Consider the following 14,738-nt stretch of genomic DNA (forward strand, 5'->3'; position numbering starts at 1 on the left):
AGAGGAGTCCACAGCTGGCTCTTCCATGGCCTTACTATGTGATTTGCACATTTTCAATCAGCAAACATCTCTATTCTTTCTATTTGCCAGTAGTATTTCAAAATGCCTTCAATTAATGAAGACACATTTGTGGAATTGGATGTAAATCACTCAAAAGTGTATAATTAATGGCAACCTGCCTCGGTGATGGTTCCTAGAGGAGAGCGGCTTCCCAGCTGCCCACTGGTGGCAGTCGGCCTCTTGAAGCTAGTATGTGAATGAATTTGTGTCAATAAATTTATCGACATGAAATGGCAGTTATATAAGAAATATAATTAATTTGCACAACTGAATATATTCGTGTCAATTTTATCATAATATCCATTATCTTTATGAGAAATGAACATTTACATGAAAACAATAATTTAGGAACATAATTTCACAAGATGCTTTCTTGAAAGAAGATTTTGATAAAGGATACAGGCGACCTCAAAATAATGGATCTTGGCTGGGCATGGTGGCTCATGCCCGTAATCCTAACACTTTGGGAGGCCAAGGCTGGAGGATTGCTTGAGCCTAGGAGCTCAAGGATGGAATAAGCTATGATCATGCCACTGTACTCCTCCAACCTGGGCAGCAACAAAGCAAGACCCTGTCTCTAAAATTCATATGTATGTGTGTGTGTGTGTGTGTGTGTATACACATATATACATATATACACACACACACACATATAATGATAAAATCAGAGGTAGGAATAATCAGTTTGGGTTAAGAGTCAAAAATCTAAATAGGCACATTGTAGAAAATAATCCACTTAAAAATCACATAAAAGAGAAAGCTGTAGTAATACTAGAACTATATGAGTAATCTCACTATGAACACAATTACAAGCTCAGGAAACAGCATCTTTTCCACCTGTCTTTCCAGTGGCATGGAGTGCCATCGCATCCCTGGTCTGCCTGTGCACACCTGCATGTATTCTTGGTACCCAAGTATTAATCTCCGGAGTGGTTTTCATTAGCAGTGGCCAGGACCCCTTCAAAGAAGCTAATTCCATGTGTGGGAGTAAGGGAACATCAGAATGACCTGAAACATCTTGCTATTCTCAGAAAACCAGGTTCCTTCCAAAAATACTGGGTTAGTGCTGAAAGGACAAAGGAACAGGCAGTGACAATTTGCGTATCACTACAACTGTAGATCTATGGTTGTTGATCTACAGGTTGACTCTATGAAAAGCCATGAGGCTTTACTGATAAAAAGTTAACATTGTATATGTAAAAATAGACAAATAACTGTGTAATTACAAAACTAGTTACAATTCAAAGAAAGGGTCAAAATAGGATATTTTAGTAAAGAGACAGGTTTGGTAGATACGGGGTCTTATTTCTTACTTGAAGTTCTGTGTGTCTGTTTATGAAATGGTATATTTATATAAGTTTCGAGGGGCAGATAAGTTGACTAAGAGTAAGTCAAAGGCTTCCAGAAAACAAGGAACCATGCCAAAACCAGGAAGGGCAGGTCAGAACCAGTGGTCTCATAAATAACCAGGTAAAACTGGGGGTTCAATAATTTATGTTGCAAGTTAATGGATTAGCCAGGTAACCTAAGGGAGTAGCTGATAGATTAAACTGCTATATGGCCCTGCTAATGTTAATGAAATGCTAATGATGCATAATGAAGGTCATTGTAAACTGCGGCAGAACATCATGTTCCCAAGACTTCATGCACATGGGAGTGAAGATTGCGAGAACCTGGTGTAAGTCCTCTTGATGTAACAGTTGAAAATGGTCTGAGGGAGGCCCCACCAGCAAATGTCTGCTGCCACCAAGAACCCACCGGTCCAGGCCCAAGGCTGCCACTCAGTGCACCTGGGAAGGAGATCATCTTTCTCTCTGCGGTCCAATAAGGGCAGTCCTGAAACAGTATAAAAATACATTTCGTAGAGATGACAAGTTTGTCAAGTCAATAACAACTCTTTTTTTTTTTTTTTTTTTTTTTTTTTCCCCACACAGAGTCTTGCTCTGTCACCCAGGTCGGAGTGCAGTGGCGAGATCTCAGCTCACTGCAACGTCCACCTCCAGGGTTCAGACCTTCTGCCTCAGACTCCCAAGTAATTGGGATTATGAGCGCTCACCACCATGCCCAGCCAATTTTTGTATTTTTAATAGAGAAGGGGTTTTACCAGGTAGGCCAGGTTGGTCTTGAACTCCTGACTTTGCGATCCTCCTGCTTCGGCCTCCCAAAGTGCTGGGATTATAGGCATGAGCCTCCATGTCCAGCATAATAACAACTGTTTTTACAAAGTTAAGGTATGGGTGCAGTAAAAACGTTTGTGTTAAATTTTAAGGTGTTTGAAGCATTTCGAAGTTACATTCGACAGTTACATTGAAACAAGATAATTTGACTGTGTAAATGTTTAGGAAAATTTTATTTTGAAAGTTTTAAGTTTTAATTTATCAGTTATATTTAAATAGTTTAGGAAAAGCCGGACGCAGTGGCTCACACCTGTAATCCCAGCACTTTAGGAGGCCAAGGCAGGAGGATCACAAGGTCAGGAGTTCAAGACAAGCAAGGCCAACATGATGAAACCCCATCTCTACCAAAAATACAAAAAATTAGCCAGGCATGGTGGCAGGCACCTGTAATCCCAGCTACTCGGGAGGCTGAGGCAGGAGAATTGCTTGAACCCGGGAGGTGGAGGTTGCAGTGAGCCGAGATCACATCACTGCACTCCGGCCTGGGTGACAGATTAAGACCCTGTCTTAAAAAAAAAAAAGAAAGAAAAGGAAAAAGGAAAAACGTGACTATATTTATAACAAATATAGTCAGCTATGAGTAGGAGTAACAGGGCCATGAAAAAAGGGGCAGGGAGTGGGGTTTGGATCCCAGCAACCAAAAGGAAAACCAGGAGAGCTACCAGAGCCTGGCACTGTTGGGTGCACAGCTGGGACCCAACAGACAGTTGTTGAAGAAAAGGAGAAGGGGTAGAGGGAGGGAAAGATGGGGTGAGGGATTGAGGAAAAGGAATAATACATAATTAAGCATGTATTTGTAGCTGTCGCGTAAACAGCACTGCTTTGGATGTTCAGAAGAGAGAAAAACTATTTCAAATAAAGGATGGCATCTGGTGTCCATGACTACAGGGCTGGTTAAACGGATGGTTCAGTCATATGGGGAAATACGACGCGGCGGTTTGAAAGAGTGAGAGTGGAGACCCGGGGTGTGCTCTGCAATGCATCCTTGAGTGAAAAGAGCCAGGTGCAAGACAGCATCAGGAGCACACTGTCGCTTGTGAACATGGTTGTACATGCACAGAAAAGCTGAAAGTGTGGAAAGAAACCGGCTAGAGCAGACAGCTTTGGAGACAATGTCTGGGCCCGGAGATCTGGCTCACAGGGAGACTGACTTCACCGAACATCCTTTTGAAATATTGGGATGTTTAACCACGTGCATAGACTGCCTCTTCAGAGAAGAAAGGGGAGGATTTCAAAGCCCAATCTCCAGATCTGGTCCTACTTTTATTACTCAGTAGCTTTGACTTTGGACAAGTTACTTATCTGCAACGTGCTTCCCTTCTCTGGGCAATGAAGGTGTTGAGCTGCACATCAGGGGTTGGTGGAAGAGAAATGAAACAAGAAAATGCAGTTGAGTGCCGTGGGTGGGGGCAAATCAAGTGGCTTCAGCCCCTTTGGCCACCAAAGCAGCTCAGCAGCAGCAGCAGCAGCAAGAGTGACAGCCAACACATGGGGTGTTGTTTGATTTAAGGGCTGCCGCCAGCCAGCCGCAGAACTCGAAAAAGTGACCTTAAGGTCTCTGGATTTCAGTTCTTTCATCTGTAAAAGGGCAGTGGTGGGGCGTGGCAATGACACTAGATGGTTCACTTCAGCTAAAAACAGACATAAAACCATGATTTTAATATTGGTTGGAAATGACTCAGTGCAGTAACAGAGGCAGAAGAAAAGCCCCCAAGGGAGTTCGCAGCACAGAACCATCGCTTCCAGCTGCGAATGTGCAGAGGGGAAGAGGACATTGCAGAAAGGAGAAACTGGTGGTCTCTTTACCTAAGTCACCCAGACCCTGGTGCCAGGCAAATGTTTACTCTTTCAGCTGTTTTTGTAAAGGCCAACAGAAAGAAGAGGTACCTGGACAGTCTGTACAATGGTGGCCCCTAATGAACTATGCCTCCTTGTAATCATGTCCTAGTGTAATCCCCTCTGACACTGACTTTGGGATTGACCATGTGACTTGCTTTCGCCATGGGACACAAACAGCACAAGCACAAACTGGATAAACACTTGGACACTGGGTCTTTGGAACACTGCCTCTGGAAGCCAGCCTCCATGCTGTAAGGAAGCTCAAGCTAAACTACCAGATGATGAGAGGACATGGAGAGAAAACCCAGAGGATAGGAGTCCTCATGGGCATTCAAGTCTTAGCTGTTCCCCAGCCAATGCAGCCATATGGGTAACCTCAGCAGCCCCTGCACTGTGCAAAAGAACTACCCAGCTGAACCGGTCAACCCATAGGATTGCAAAACATGATAACCTGTTGTTGATTTAAGCCACTAAGTGTGGAAGCAGTTTTTTGGGCAGCAATAGATAACTTAGTATTGTGGGAACCTAGAATTTCACTTTCAGGGAGGGTTTGAGAGCTGCTGAGTCCATGGGGAAGGATGCAGTCTTAAGCTTACTTCCCCAGAAGCAAAAGGGGAATGAGATAAACAGACCTTTGGCTGGACTCCAAGCGTCTTTCAACCAAAGAAAGTTTACTGAAGAAAAAAAGAGAAACTTGGCTGAGATCTGAAGTGTGATGAGAATTTGGAACAGGAAAGACAGGCCGGGAGGCCCTTCTGAAAGTAAAAAGCCACAGAAGCAAACGGTGCCAAGGAGGGTGATCCAGGGCGGGCCTGGCCGCAAGAGGGCACCTTGCAGAAAGCACCGCAGTTGGCAGTAAGCAGCCTTTTTCCAGAAGAATCCCAAAGGCAAATACTCTGTTCTGCTCTCAGTTAACCTGTGCAACTGTCAGACCACATACACCATGGAGTCCAGAGGTAGCTGCTGTGGGAGTGAATCTTCTTGTTGCTGCCAAAGTGAGTAGAAATCAAACGGAATAAAATAACAATGGTGGTATGGGCCCAACCTTCTAGAGTTTTCCATGCCCTTCATTTCACATAGCCTTCACACCATCCTGTAGGGTCGGGAGGGCATGAATAAGAAGCCTCCTACCAAAGATGAAAGAACAGAGAACAAAAGGGGCTGAGGGACTTTTGTGAGGCCATGCAGCAATCTGGGGCCTGGAAACATGAGCTCATCCAGCCGGGCCTTTCTGCTGTGCTTCTATCATCCACTTGTCCAGGAGGGTGCCAACTCTGCGTGTGTTTAGTGAGAAGTGTGGGGTGAGAGCAACCACAGGAAAGAAAGCCCCGTTATGACCAGGTTGTGCCCTGAGCTGCCTGGCCCACTCATTCCACTGGCCTGTGTTCTACCCAGGATGGGCCTCACGTCCCAGGGTTTATGCTGAGCAACGAGCCAGCATGCTGCTGAGCACCCGGGCCCCATGTGAAATGGTCAGCTGCTTTCCTTCTACCAGTGCCAACTGCTGCACCTGCCAGCCTCTGCCTAGCCTCCACCACTGATGCTGCCGTAAGAGGAAGAAGATTCCCGACTTAACAGAATTCTCATGCATGCCTTTCAAACCAAGGAGCCCACAGGTTGATGGAAGAGAATGACACAGAGTAGAGGTAGCTGCACTCAGGTGTTTATAGTGCACATACATGATTCATCTCAAGCCATGCTGCACCTGACAGCTTGCCATTTCTTGGAGATGCCAAGCCTTCTTACAACTCTGAGCCTCTGCATGTGTCTCGAACATTTTACCCACATTTCCCTACTTGCTGGACTCCTTTCCATCCCTCAAAACTCAGACCAAATGTCCCTGCTCTGTGAAGCCCTCCTTACTTCCCAGGCAAGTTAGTGACTCCCATAGCCCCTTTCCATGATTCTTACATATTGTACCATATCTCGTAACATACTTGGCTTCCCTGTTGACAGGGGGCCCTGCAGGCCAGTAGCAGGGACGGACTCACCTCCCTGTGCCTTCTCCCAGCAGATGACCTCAGCCCTCACGGTTGAAGAAGTTGGTAAGAAACTGACAATTTGGTGTATGGAAATTTAAAACACTGTCAGCAAGTTCACTGAATAACATCTGGGGGGAATTCATTATGAAAATGCAATCAGGCCATTCATGCCTTAAGCATTTATGGAGTGCCTACCAGGTGCCCAAAGTGTGCTCCAAAGAGGCACAGGTGAGGTCACAGGATCTGTCCTCAGATCCGGATTTCACAGCCCAGTGGAGGAAGTGATGCCTGACAAGGTGAGCATCATACAGCACACCACTCATGGGAGAAAAAAAGTTCTGGAGCAATGGCAAGGGGACAGAGCCCACTCTAGGAGTCGGGAAGATGTAGGAGGCACACCTCAGTGGGGCGGAGAGTCCCTGGAAACTGTGCTTCAGGCAGAAGGGACAGCCTAGGCAAGAAAGAGCATGCCAGGCACAGGGGAATTTGGTCATAAGGGGAGGCAAGAGTATAAGAAAACCGGGTTTGCCCTATCGCATTCAAGGGTGGCTGTCTTGGCCAGCATCATTCAGGTGGCTGTTTTGAGTTGTTCCCGGCAGCCTCCACCGAAGACAAAAGAGGACTGTGTACAAGCTCTCACCTGGCCAGGTCCTCGTGACTGGCAGCTTACATTGCCAAGACGGCTGCTTGGATCATGAGATGGAGCACAGTTGGCCCAAAAGGCAAATAAGAAATGATCCATGGTGTCACCTCGAGTGCCTCAAAATCACTGGAGCACATGCAGAGAGCCCACCTCTCACTTTGCAGATGACGAAGCAGAGGAGGGGAGGGAGTTGTCTAAGGTCACACCGCAGGACAAGCATTGAGTGACAGGGCAGGAATCAGGCACCTGGGGAGACGGAGCTGCAAAGGACACTGTCCTCAACCTTGAGGGGCTTACAATATGTTATTGATTGAACTGTCCCCCCTTAACTCGTAGGTTGAAATCTTCACCCCCACTATTTCCAAATGTGACTGCATTTGGAGAAAGGGCTTGTAAAGAGGTGATTAAGGTAAAGGGAAGTCATATGAGTAGACTCTAATCCAATATGGCCAAGGTCCTTATAAAAAGTGGAAATTAGGACAGAGACACACGGAAGACACAGAAAAAAGGTGGCCATCTACGAGCCACCTTCTATAGAAGAGGCCTCAGAATGAACCCAACCCTGCTGACACCTTGATCTTGGGCTTCTAGCCACCAGAATGGTGAGGACATAAATTCCTGTTGCTTAAGCCACCCAGTCTGCGGTATTTGTCACAGCAGCCACAGCACACTAGTACACAAGGAGGTCCTGGGAGTTTGGGGCCAGTGGGCTATACTGCAAAGAGAATGAGGACACAGGGCCAGGGCTCAGAGAGGTGCTATTTACTAAATCACTAAATAGAGAAAGATTTCATTAGTATAATAACCACCATGACCATAACTCATGTATATGGATTGAACAGAAGCCCTGCTGGTAGGTGGCCAACTGGTCTCGGGTGGTCTGGGCCTTTCCTGGTTTCATCACTGAAAGTCCCAGAACCTCTTCAGCCTGCCCTGGGTATCATTCTATCAGTTATGGTACCTGCTGGTCAGGTTCTTCAGTGCAGGCTAGAAGCCCTCAAAGGGGAGCTGTCTATAGCAAGGGGAAGAAACTCGCCTCCCTTCCCCTTGCAGAGTCAAGATTACCACGGGGTCTGGGGGAATTCACCCCACACTCCCCAGTTAAAGCGCTTCTCCCTTTGCTGACTGAAGTCCAAACGGTTCTCACCCATGGAAGTCCTTGGCAACCAAGCTCACCTCTCCACCTCTGCTCTCCACTGCAAGCTCAGTTCCAGTTGCACCTCTGCAGGTTATTTAAAGTAACTCCCTGGGGCCTTGCTTGGGAAAACAGTCCCCCATCTGCTCCTACCCCTGCTCCCGTTTGCAGATCTCCCTCCAGCTCTCTGGGCTGGAAGTCATCTACTCAGAGAAGGCTTCCTCAACCCTGCAGATTAAGGCTAGCATCCTTCCTGCCTGTTTCCTGGGCACACTGTACTGCCCCATCCCACATATTGTTATGGCTTGTTTAACTACTTTCTCCCTCAGAATGGCAAGCTGCCTTAGGGCACAAGTTCAAGTGCCTGGCAAAGAGTGGTGTATTAGTCTGATCTCGGATGGCTTTCAAGAAATATCTGAGACTCAGCAATTTATAAAGAGGATGAATTGGCTCACCGTTCCACAGGCTGTACAGGAAGCATAGCACTGGCATCTGCTCAGCTTCTGGGGAAGCCTCAGGAAATTTACAATCATGGCAGAAAGTGAAGGGGGAATGGGCACATCTTACATGGCCAGAGTAGGAGCAAGAGAGGGATGGGGAGAGGTACTATACACTTCTATACAACCAGCTCTCACAAGAACTCTATCACAAGAACAGCACCAAAGGCACGGTGCTAAACCATTCACAAAGGATCCACCACCATGATCTAATTACCTCCCATCAGGTCCCACCCTCAACATTGGGGATTACAATTCAACATGAGATTTGGGTGGGGACACAGAGCCAAACTATATCAAGTGGGCCTCCCATAAATACTGAATGAATAAAGCAACTAGATAGGAGTTAAAGGAAGTGGCATGGGCAAACCAGAGCCGTTTTGTTAAATTAAGTCATTGGTCCTATGCACCTATAAACAGGAAAAGCTCTGCCTTCAGCTCACCACTGTGAGGCCAGGCTGGGTGGGGAAAGAAGCAGAGACCCAGGACTCAGTAATTACCGTGTGGTGGTTAACTGTTCATTAATCCATTCGATTCATTCATTCATTCTATCAATGAATGAATTGATGGAATGAATTAATTAGTGGACTTAACTCATTCCATTAACTTACTCAATTAATTCATTCTTTTCCTTTAAGACCCATGGTGTGCCAGGCACTGCCTAGGTTCTGGGGGTACAACGATGAGTGAAACAGACAAGAGTCCTCCTTTCATGGGGTCTGGAATTGTTAACATCGGGGAATTCGTATGGGTCCAGAGCAACTTGATTCTTGCTTCTCAGAGGAAATAATTCATCTGAGGAAGCATCCTTCCTCAGGACAAGCAGGAAAGGAAAGGAAGTAAAGTAAACTTGGAAGAGGGCCAAGCGGGCAACTTGAGAGATTCAAGTGCCCGGTTTGACCTTTGAGTTGGGGTTTTATGTATTGGCACGCTTCCAGGGTTTTGCATCTCTCCTCCCTTGATTTTTCCTTGGGGCAAGCTGACTGCTTGAGCAGCGGCCTGCCAGCACCTGGGAGGGGCCGCATGCACAGTGTGTTTACTGAAATTGTGCACATGCTCACTTGAGGCATTTTCCCCTTACCAGGCGAGTGTTCCTAGAGGAAGGTCATATATACCAGTTAAACGCCACCATTTTGCCTCTTAGTGCACGTGCTTGAACCCACGCACCCAAGTCCTGAGTCCAACTCCTGAGGTCTTATTGGGAAGTTGCTGATCACCAGCTTCAGGGTTTGGGGGGTTTTCTTTGAGATGGGGTCTCACTCTGTCACCTAGGTTGGAGTGCAGTGCTGTGATCTCAGCTCACTGCAACCTCCACCTCCCAGGCTCCAGCAGCAAGCAGTCCTCCCACCTCAGCCTCCTGAGCAGCTGGGACCACAGACGAATGCCACCACACCTGGCTAAATTTTTTTTTTTTTTTTTGGATTTTGGTAGATACGGGATTTTGCCATTTTGCCCAGGCTGGTCTCAAGCTCCTGAGCTCAAGCAATCCACCACCTCCCAAAATGCTGGGGTTTAGTTTACAGGTAGGCGCCACCCCACCGGGCTGGGTATTTTCTATGTATTGAGAGACTGGCTTTCCCTGGCACTGGCTGTGAACAATTATTGTTTTAGAGAGACAGTTTAACAGCCACCTGACCATCACCTGATGCTTGCCTAACCTTCCTTGGGAAGACCCTTTCCTGCCCTGCTCATGTCTGCCTTGCTACCCACTCTAACAGGATGACTGACACTAAACAAACGTAAGATAATTTCATCCAAGGAGTGACATAAAGGGGAAAAAAAACAAGAAGTAATGTTTTCTAGAATGTGTCTGGCGGGAGGGAATGAATCTTTGGAGTGGGTGAGCAGGAGAGATCTCTGCAAGTAGGCAACATTTGAGCTGAAACCTGAGTGATGAGAAGGAGCCAGCCTGGTGGACACCTGAGAGAAAAGTGATCTAGATGGAGGAAGCGGCTGGTGCAAAGGTCCTGAGGTCAGACCACTGCTGTGTTTGAGGAGCAGAAGAACGGCTGTGGGGCAGGTTCATTCGTAGGCAGAGGAAAGGGCCCTGTCACTACGCTGTCTCCTCCATCTGCCTTTCTCTCTCTGTGACCATTGAACACCCTGTCTCTCCTCCTCTCATGGAGCTGCCCTTTTGGGATTTCTACAAACGCTGAAGTATACGACGAAATTTAAAAGCATACTGCAAATTACAATGCTTTTTCAAGTACCACCTATTTTACACGTCAAGCCAGTTTTGTGACTTCAAAATGAATAGGGCTTTTTTTTTTTGAGAAGTCACGGGATGAGAAACTAAGGCTATCCATCTATGTCAGGGGCGGGGAATCTTTTTCTGTAAAGGGCCAGATAGTAAATATTTTCAGTTTTGCAGGCCACAGGGTGTCTACTGAAGCTACTCCACTCTGCCACTGTGAAAGCAGCCAAAGGGAATGTAAATAAAAGCCTGTGGCTGTGTGCCAATAAAAGTTTATTCACAGAACCAGGTAGGAAGTGAGATTTGCCCCCTAGGTTATAATTTGCCAATCCCTAATCTACTTATCATAATGATAAATATCATTATGAAAAATGCATTTATTGTTCTTTTAGCACTAGCTATGGGCCAAGCAAACAGGGCACTTTTGAGTGCTCCTGTCTCCTGGTAGTGAGCAGACATGATGTACCAGGTACAATGTGAGTAATGAGCAGAGGAGTACCTGAAATGTATAACACCTCACCTGGATATACTACCAGTGGTGCAATTCTATTTTTAAAAATGTGAGATTTCAATATTACATTTTTTAAGTTTATGAAATATTTTTCCCAAGGTCAAGCTTAAGCCAGTTGACTCTTCACAACTGACTGGGCTCGGTGGCTATTGGCAGCCTTCCAAGATCACAGGGAGGAAGGTGAGGGCCTGAAAGACCCCACTGGGAATCTCTGCCAGGTAGCATGTACAGGGAAGGCAAGCCTCACATGGAATTGTGCAAAATGTTTCTAAGCAAGCAGGTATAGAAACAGGCATGCAAGCTTTTCTGAAAAGTCTGTGAGGCCCTACTTTGTGCCTTTTAGACTATCCAGTAAATCATGAAAGGTTCATGTGAAGCAGATACCCCAATAATTTAGCAGTAAGGTTTAGCTAATCTTCTAGAGGGACTGGCTGGAAAATCTCCAGCTGCAAGTCCAGGGCACCACTCTGGAGGGTGTGAGCAATGCTGGGCTCAGCAGGATCCTGCATCCCATCCACACCAGGACAGGTGTGCCTGCAAAGATGCACACCCAATCCCAGATCCTAAACCATGTTTACTACTGGTGAAACATTAGCCAAGGATCTAATAAAAAGTTTTGATAACTTATAACAGCACTCCTGAAATCTGCATTTCTGAGCAAGGCTTCTAAATGTTAAAATTGCAGAGTCTATATTAAAATCAGTTTGCACACACATATATAAGAATGTTTATGCTAAAACATTTTAAAGTAAATTATGCATTACATAACATCTCTCTCCTCTTGTAGTAAATTTTTGATGCTTTGGAGAATTCATTCCTCTTTTCCAGTTACTCATTCTGGATTTTTTTTTTAAATAGAAGGTGAAAGAAAATATATGACTTTTTATTTTCAATTTTGAAATTGTGGCAATATTCTATACACTAATTGTCACATGCAAAAGTTTAAAATAATCCTTAAATATTCTTAGGAGAATTGTACTATCAGGAAAGAATGTGTATCTTTTCCAACTAATAGTTTCATCTCTAACTAATACCTTTGTAAAGAACTCTGGCCTATAATTTATAGACATGACCCCTGAATGGGAGAGTCACCATGCCCGGCCAGGAGGATTTTTTACATCACCCTTAACACTATAATTTACTTTAGTAAACTCTGTGACCCCGGGACCTTTGTTCCTAGGCCCCTCTGTAAAACTGGAAGACAGATTTGGGCTGCCCCTGGGATTTCATCCACCTCGCCATTCCAACACCAGAGCTGGCCAAGCCGTCAGGCCGCGATTCCAACTGCCAGTGAGGGCTTTCTTCCCAAATGAAGCTCTGTTACTACACGTGAATAGCATCGTCCTTATGAGCAATGCACCTGAAGCTTGACTGCTTGAGTTTGTAATCCTGGCAAGCTGGTTATCCTTACAAGCTGGGGTCCTGGGCATATTCTAAAACTTTGTATGTAAAACAAAACTTAGAGTATCCACTCCATGAATTAATACCTCATAGCTAGATTTTTCTTTTACAAGACGCAAAGCCATGCTCCTGTTAGACTCAGTGGAATCTGGAGTCTTGCAAACCTAATCAATATTTTCATTTTCTCCTCCCAGGCTTTGCGTTTTGACAGTGTTTGGGTCAGTTAGATTAGGCTGGTGTCTGCCTGCCATCTGGATTTGGTGACCTGGCCTTTGGTTGTTACTCTCTACTCCCACTTGTGTCAGGGACAAAGCAAAAGAGAAGTCTGGCCTGGGAATTTCTTGCTACAAAGGAAGTCTGTGAATACTGAAAGTGAAGCCTGCACTCTCCGTATCTCCAGAGGGAGCAATGCCCCAGGCCAAATGCCCCCAGTGACCAGCCAAAGGCCCAAACTCCTCCTCCCTCACCTAGCTAGCCAGCTACCCTGCAGCTTGCAGTGATCTGCATCAGCCTCAACATTTCCCATGACTCTCGCCTTTTAAAGGTGCACGTGGCACAGTGCCAGCCTCCCTTGGATGCTACAGAGACGCCCAGGCACACAGTCCACTTCCCCACTCCCCCTTCCTGCCAGAGTCGTATTTGACACAAGAGAGACCTTTATCAGTCCCATCATCCTGGACTCCTAGGGCAGCACGTGGAACATCCTCCGTGTTCAGGAACAGTTTGTTAGAGGAGAAGATGAATAAATAAACGTCTCCATTCTCTACTGTCTCCATTCTCTACTGTTCAGTAGACGTGAACAGGAGCATTTTGGTGTGATCCCTTGTTTAAAGATGTGTGCGGAACTCTCTTCAAGGGTACCCATGACAACATTTAACACAAAATGTTGGAGTTCAAGTGACTGAAGATCTTTTCATTGAACACCCTCAGTTTACGGACGGGGGACCTGAGGCCCAGAGAAACTAAACATTCATCAGGCAGCCAGGATGACGAAGGCATGCAAATCCATGTCTTTTGAGCGACTTTAAAGAGCTAGAAATATTCTGGTTTCTTTTCCTGGAGAAGATAGCATTCCGTGGGAATATGAGCACTGATTTTTTTTTAACATCTGAAGGGCTACTATATGAGGAAAAGCTCCTAAGAGATCAGAAGTATCCAAAGATGAAACAGTTGTCCCTTGAGGCCGTGAGTGCTCTATTGCCGGAGGTGTTCAAGCACAAATAGAAATAGCTTAGAGAGAGGAGAAGCATCAAAGTGTGCGGGGGGCGGGGGAGGGGCAGGCAGAAAAAATGTCTGAAGTGATAAACACAGAAAACAGCAAGTGTCGGAAGGATATGGAGCAAGTGGAACTCTCAGGCACCGCGTGTGGGAGAGGTAATGGTGCAACCACTTTGGAAAGCTAGCAGTTTTTAATAAGGTTAAACTTACGTCTTCCCTGGGTTCCAATAATTCCACTCCTAGGAAGAGACTCAACAGAAACACATATGTATTTTTTGCAAAACACATATATGAGATCTTCGTAGCAGGTTACTCATAATAGCCCCAAATTGGAAACTCCCCAATCTACTGCTCATTGACAGTAAAATGAATAAATAAATGTTAGTATAGTCACACAATGGAATATTATACAGAAGGCAGGATACTTTTTCTGTAAAGGGCCAGATAGTATTTTCAGCTTTGCAGGCCATATGGCCTACATCTCAACCACTCAGTTCTGTCATTGTAGTGCAAAAGCAGCCATAGACATAGACATATACAGAAATAAATGGGCATGGCTGTGTTTCAAAAAGAACCTCAATTTACAAAAGCAGATGGAATACACAGTGTGTTCAGTTTTTGAAAATTCATTAAGGTGCACAGCTATGGTATGTGTACTTTCTGAATGTATATAAAAAGGTTTTCAATTTTTTAAAAAGGGTTTTCAATAACAAGTTTAAAAACAAATAGGGGCAGGGCAGTTATTGGCCTGTGTGTCTATGATTCAACGGCTAGTCCCAGATAAAACAATTAGATAATAGCAAAACTGGAACTGAAACTCAGGCCTCCAGCTCCCAGAAAGGAAAGGGAATTCATACCTATGCGTGTTTCCAGTGTGCAAGGCACTTGTCACAGCAATTCCTCATCATAACTCTCAGAGAAGGCATTATTATGCTCATTTTTGTAGATGAGAAAACAGGGGCCTAGAGTGGGTCCCAACTTAGCCAGGATCATACATCTCGTCATCAGCAGCAGCGCCATCTGAGCCCAGGTCTGTCTGATCCTGACCCCAGGCTCTTAAGCTTCCTCCACAGGCTTTAAA

General features: G+C 45.6%; 1 long non-coding RNA gene across 2 annotated transcripts in view; it reads right to left on the bottom strand.

Moving 5' to 3' along the window:
* Positions 1–291: 291 nt before the first annotated feature.
* The window catches only part of LOC107130700 (uncharacterized), a 77,675-nt gene continuing 63,228 nt past the window's right edge, over positions 292–14,738 (bottom strand). The window contains exons 1-2 of one of the 2 annotated variants that reach the window (XR_012416957.1): positions 14,515–14,707; positions 292–1,896 (exon numbers count right to left, since the gene is read on the bottom strand). This is a non-coding gene — a long non-coding RNA (uncharacterized lncRNA). Of the gene's footprint in view, positions 1,897–14,514; positions 14,708–14,738 lie in introns of those variants that run through there. The other variant, XR_012416956.1, reaches the window with a different exon arrangement.

Source organism: Macaca fascicularis, chromosome 8, assembly GCF_037993035.2.
Source record: "Macaca fascicularis isolate 582-1 chromosome 8, T2T-MFA8v1.1".
NCBI classification, from domain to species: domain Eukaryota; kingdom Metazoa; phylum Chordata; class Mammalia; order Primates; family Cercopithecidae; genus Macaca; species Macaca fascicularis.